This window comes from Engraulis encrasicolus, chromosome 21 (assembly GCF_034702125.1).
Source record: "Engraulis encrasicolus isolate BLACKSEA-1 chromosome 21, IST_EnEncr_1.0, whole genome shotgun sequence".
Lineage (NCBI taxonomy): Eukaryota > Metazoa > Chordata > Actinopteri > Clupeiformes > Engraulidae > Engraulis > Engraulis encrasicolus.
Window position 1 is genome coordinate 40,128,890 of NC_085877.1, and position 6,101 is coordinate 40,134,990.

A 6,101-nucleotide genomic window follows, 5' to 3' on the forward strand; every position below is an offset into this window, starting at 1 on the left:
CGAGTTCATTCGTGACCTTCACGCTCCCTCGCACTTGCTGACTCCCACTCAATATTAGCACTGCTAGACAGGTTAGCATGCTGACTCCGACACAATAGTAGCATCGCTAGACAGGCTAGCACTGCTAGACAGGTTAGCATGCTGACTCCGACAAAATAGTAGTATCGCTAGACAGGCTAGCATTGCTAGACAGCTTAGTATGCTAATCCGAGCGTTCACAATCCAATGCTAGCCATGATCAGTATGCTGGATCCTACACATTTCAGAATATTAACATTTGCTAAGGTCTTTTAAACTGGAGCACTGAGAAGATTGAAGGTCTGCTACACATGGCTAGCCAAGGCCCACTGGTGGGCTATGCCAAGTGGGCCCTCATAATACCATTTTCTAAAATCATTTCCAAAGAATATTTATTGCTGTTGACTATTTATTTGACTTGTATTGGTTATTGGGCCATAACATTTGTGAATATTTTGAAAGAGGCTCCAAGTTGGAGCATTTTGGGAACCCCTGGCCTACACTATGAACCCTGTTTAACCAGAGATTCTTTAAGTATAGAGATATGCCAACATAATAGGTTTCTATGGGCACCTAACATGACCAGGTTCCGGTCTGCCTAAAGGGGCGTGTCATAATGCTCCTAGCATTGAATAGAACAGTCCTCAGGTCTGCCTAGGTCTGCCTAAGGGGGATTTCCCCCCCAATAATAGAACCCGGAAACAATGGGCCAATGGAACCTCTCTCTCTCTACTCTCTCTGGTTTAACCCAGGCAAGGTTCCTTGGCATGAGTTTACGTAACAGGCACGATTAGGCTGTGCTTGAATGGTTTGCTGTTTCTTTATTCAAGTTGCCCAATTGTGGAAGTGTCCCAATTTAGTTTAATGAAACATCACATAGAGCATCATAGGCTACAAAAACACAGGAAGGATACAACCTGTGAAGTGTTTGCCTTATCCAACTCTTTCTGGACCGATACCTACTCACTCAGTGGTCATTTGTCAGACGGATGGGATAAGAGACTAATGGGGTTTTGAACTAGTAGCATGGAACCACCCAAGCCAGGTTCCTTGGAATGGGTTTAGAGTAGAGTAGAGTAGAGTAGAGTAGAGTAGAGTAGAGTAGAGTGCAGTAGAGTAGAGTAGAGTAGAGTAACCGCACGAATAGACCAGGCGCGATGCGATTCAAGCGACAGAGTGCAGCAGCAAGCGATACAAGCGATTGAGGAGACTAGAGTATGTCCGTACAGGCAGAAGGCAAAGCATTCAAGCATTCCCATTGGCTGTGGTCACTGACCTCTATACAGTCATTGGCTGTCGCGGCTTGTCGCCGAACCGCGTCATAGAAAGTTGAAAAGATTTCAACTTCAAACTGTCGCGCTCGTCGCGCAAATCGCTCTAGTCTCCAGAATCGTTTTTGTCGCGCGACTCAATACAAAGTCAATTACTTCTGTCGCTCGCCTCGCTCAGATCGCCGCTGGTGTATTTCTACGGTAACTCTATTGATTCCCAAGGGGGAAATTCAGGTGTCTAGTAGCTTACATAAAATACACATAATGCCCACATGGACATTGAACATGGTCAGTTCAGCAGGCGTGACTATGCTGTGCTTCAACTGTTTGCAGTTTCTTTATTCAAGCAGCCCAATTTATTTGGCAATTATCATATAGGCCACAGAAACACGGGAAGGATTAGGATGGTGAAGTTCTGGCCTGATCCTGCCCCATATTGGCTTGAGGCAGCTGTTTAATCTTCCCCGTCTCTGTCTCCCCCCTGCCTAGTGCAACTCCCTAAGCCATCACATTAATTGCATCTAATGAGTGTGTGTGTGTGTGTGTGTGTGTGTGTGTGTGTGTGTGTGTGTGTGTGTGTGTGTGTGTGTGTGTGTGTGTGGTGTGTGTGTGTGTGTGTGTGTGTGTGTGTGTGTGCGCGTGTGTGTGTGTGTGTGTGTGAACGAGAGAGAATGGGAAGCAGCTTGTGTGTGTGTGCGTGTGTGTGCGTGTGCGTGTGCGTGCGTGTGCGTGTGCGTGTGCGTGTGTGTGTGTGTGTGTGAGAGAGAGAGATAGATAGAGTGGGAAGCAGCTTGTGTGTTGGTGAGTGAGAGTGGAGTGGTATATCGATCCAGGATTTAAGACTTAATCTCGATTAGCGGAGTGTGTGTGTGTGTGTGTGTGTACGCGCGTGTTAATCTCAGTTAGGAAAGACGTGAGGAACGTCTGACCTTGCCTTGGTGTAAAATCCTTTGAGCAGCAAAGCAGCAGGTGTATTGTGTGTGTGTGTGCGCGCGCACGTGCGTCTGCGCTGCGTGTGTATATGTGTGTGCGTGCGTGCGTGCATGCATGTGTGTGTGTTTGTGTGTGTGTGAACTTCAGAACCAGAATAGAAATCAAAGTGGGAAATTGTTGTCTGTAGCATCAGTTTTTATGTTTCCCTGTTCTACTGTTCCCTCTGTGTCTGAGATACGATATGAGTTTTTATTCAATATCTTACTAAACAGGGTAATGCTTTATTTTAGTGTTACAGATATTAGCACTAGTACATACAATGTTGATGCATGTATACCATAGAAGTAACTTCTATGAAGAAGTCGCTTTCACATAAAGACAATGAAAAAGTAAACACCCCCAAAAAGAAACTATAAGCTTCTCGACCTTTTGACATTGAACCGACCAGAGCCATTGACGCAGACGTTTTCGTCATCGATTGCGCATCAAAAACCTCCAGACACTCCACAGAAAAGCAAGCCCAGACTACCGTAGTGGAGCCAATCCTTTGGCGGAAGTACGTAGGATGGCTCGCGAGGCTAGCTCCAGGTAGGATTTAAGTTTAATTAATCACGGCCTTCTCGTCATCACTTCCACGGTCCCGCTGTCAGTAAACCCCACATGCGACTTTCGACAGCGTCGGACCGAACGAGTGTCGTGAGAAACACTTTTCATTTGAAACATCTCTTTTCATGCCGTATTCAGATTTGTATCAACTGCTGTCACTCCGGGATGAAAAACAGTCTCACTACAAGTTTATTTGAACAGCATTTTTTCATTACGGTGTAGATTTTGAGACAGGCATGCCACGGGCACCTCGCAAATGACCTCATCCTACCTAGTGCCTCTTTAAAGGGACACTGTGTGAGATTTTTAGTTACCCATTGACTAATGTTAACTTTTTCATGAATACTTACCACCACCATCAAATTCTAAGTATTCATTACGACTGGAAAAACTGCATTTTTCATACATGAAAAGGGGGATCTTCTCCATGGTCCGCCATTTTGAATTTCCAAAAATAGCCATTTTTAGCTGCAAAAATGACTCTACTTGAACCATACTAGAAAATATTTGTTTATTACTTAGTAAACGTCCATGTAAAGATCAAATTTGGCGATAGCCAACCCAGTTCCAATGAGCAGCATAGTTGCAGTACCTTTTTTGACCATTTCCTGCACAGTGTCCCTTTAAAAAGATGAAACCAGTGTTTATGTCGCATATCACATTCATTTCCTCCATTAAGGGGCATGAGTTCATATCTGAGAAAAACATTTATGCACACATGTTTGTTTGAAGAGAAGTGTGCGTGTGTGTGTGTGTGTGTGTGTGTGTGTGTGTGTGTGTGTGTGTGTGTGTGTGTGTGTGTGTGTGTGTGTGTGTGTGTGTGTGTGTGTGTGTGTGTGTGTGTGTGTCTGTGTGTGTGTCTGTGTGTGTGTGCGCGTGTGTGTGTTTTGCACAGTGAAAGCATTACTTGGCGTACCTGAGAGGACACACACACACACACACACACACACACACACACACACACACACACACACACACACACACACACACACACACACACACACACACACACACACACACACACACACATACACACACACACACATTGCGGCTCAAGTGTTCCACAGTGCTGCAACAATAATAAAGTCTTCAAAGTAGCTCCTGGGACAGAGCTGCCTCTTCACACACACACACACACACACACACACACACACATACTGCCATTTCTTACCTTGTGAGGACCTATGTCATGATGGTCACTTATGGGGACACCCCTTTCTAAGCATGGTACAGATGTGGGGATTGCATAGAAGGGTTGCATTTTGACTCAGTAGTAGGCCAAGCACTTGAAATGGACTATACACACTTTACCCTTAAAATTAGTCAGACACCTGTTCTCTCGCAACATTGCGGGGACAGGCATCCAGTGGTCAAAGTGGGGACATCTTACATCATCTAACTCCGCCCCTTATTAATTATTCATACTGATGTCATCACCCTGCAATGTCCATGTGGGGACCAAGCAGTAGATTTACACAATGACTAATTTTGGTGATTTCCTGCTATGGGGAGGTCATTAACGCTTATGCATGTTTGAAAAACCCTAAAATGTAACACTACAAGTGTATTTACAGCATGCTAATGTACCTTTTATTTTTTAATAATATTTTTATATAGTGTGTGAAATCACTGCACATTCAACACCTGACAGTGAAATCTAGGAATCGGCTATACTTTCTCCGCCTACTGAGGAGGATCTCCACTCCCACCCTGACCACCTTTTATTCATCAGCAGTGGAAAGTGTGTTGACAGGCTGTATTACGGCTTGGTTTGGAAGCTGCACAAGACGTGGACAGAGGGACAGAGATTAGAGTACACTATCAGAGCTGACCTACTAAGCCTCATGGGTATACAAAGAGGGTGGGAGCCAGGGCCAAGAAAATAATGCAGGATGTCTCGCACCCCAACTCAAACTTCTTCATCTTGTTTAAGTCCTGAAGACGACTGAATAACAGCCATGCACGTACAGAAAGACTGAGACATTTGTTAATTAACATTTGTTAATTTAATCACAAGCCAGAGTGAAAGTTAACGGAACTTAGTGAACTGTCAGATTCATTCACAAAAAGAAGGGTTAAAAGGGTGGAGTACATGAAAGTGTTTTTTTTAATGTTTATTTATTTATTTTTTCTACAGCTCCAGGCCTTTTTATTAGAATACCATGAAAAGGTTTATTTATTTCCATAATTCCATCAATAATGTTAAACGGTCATGGATTGTAGATTCATGGCCCAGTTTTTTAACTATTCCAATCATTATTTTTTTTCTTTTTATATACGTTGGCCTTCCAGCTAAAAAAAAAACATGAATTGGGGAATTCGCATTATTAGAATATTGTTATAATAATTGTTATAATGTGGTACTTTCTACATAACATGCAATGGTCAATACTTGGTTAGGACATTCTCTGTCTTCATAATGGCCATGATGCGTTTAACATTGAAGTCAATGGCAAAAAACAGTGCATGGGAGTTATGGAAGCCCAGATATCCTTGATGCTTTGCTGTCAGCTGTTCTTGTTTGTTGACCTGGTGCCCCACACTTCACTCTTCAATATACCCTGTAGATTTCCATGCCACGTTTTGTCGCTAACTCGCCAGAAAATGAATGGGGTTTTATTTCTGTTGATTTATAATTAAACTGGTGAGTTAACACCAAAACGTGGCATGGAAATCTACAGGGTAAATCGAAGAGTGAAGTCTGGGGCACCAGGTCAACAAACAAGAACAGCTGACAGCAAAGCATCAAGGATATCTGGGCTTCCATAACTCCCATGCACTGTTTTTGCCATTGACTTCAATGTTAAACGCATCATGGCCATTATGAATACAGAGAATGTCCTAACCAAGTATTGACCATTGCATGTTATGTAGAAAGTACCACATTTCAACTGATTTAATGTCACCCAAATTTTGATGAAGAAAAATGTGATTTTATAACAATATTCTAATAATGCGAATTCCCCAATTCATGTTTTTTTTTAGCTGGAAGGCCAACGTATATAAAAAGAAAAAAAATAATGATTGGAATAGTTAAAAAACTGGGCCATGAATCTACAATCCATGACAGTTTAACATTATTGATGGAATTATGGAAATAAATAAACCTTTTCATGGTATTCTAATAAAAAGGCCTGGAGCTGTAGAAAAAATAAATAAATAAACATTAAGGCTCTTTTGACCCCCCCCCCCCCCCCCACATAACTCATGAACGGAATACAGTATGACTACGAAACTTGGGAAAGATGATCTACGAATGGACATCTATGAATG

The 6,101-nt window shown here is 42.7% G+C and overlaps 1 protein-coding gene across 2 annotated transcripts in view; it reads left to right on the plus strand.

Moving 5' to 3' along the window:
• rbpms (RNA binding protein, mRNA processing factor) overlaps nucleotides 1-6,101 on the plus strand; it is a 156,807-nt gene that overhangs the window by 46,909 nt on the left and 103,797 nt on the right. The window lies entirely within an intron of this gene.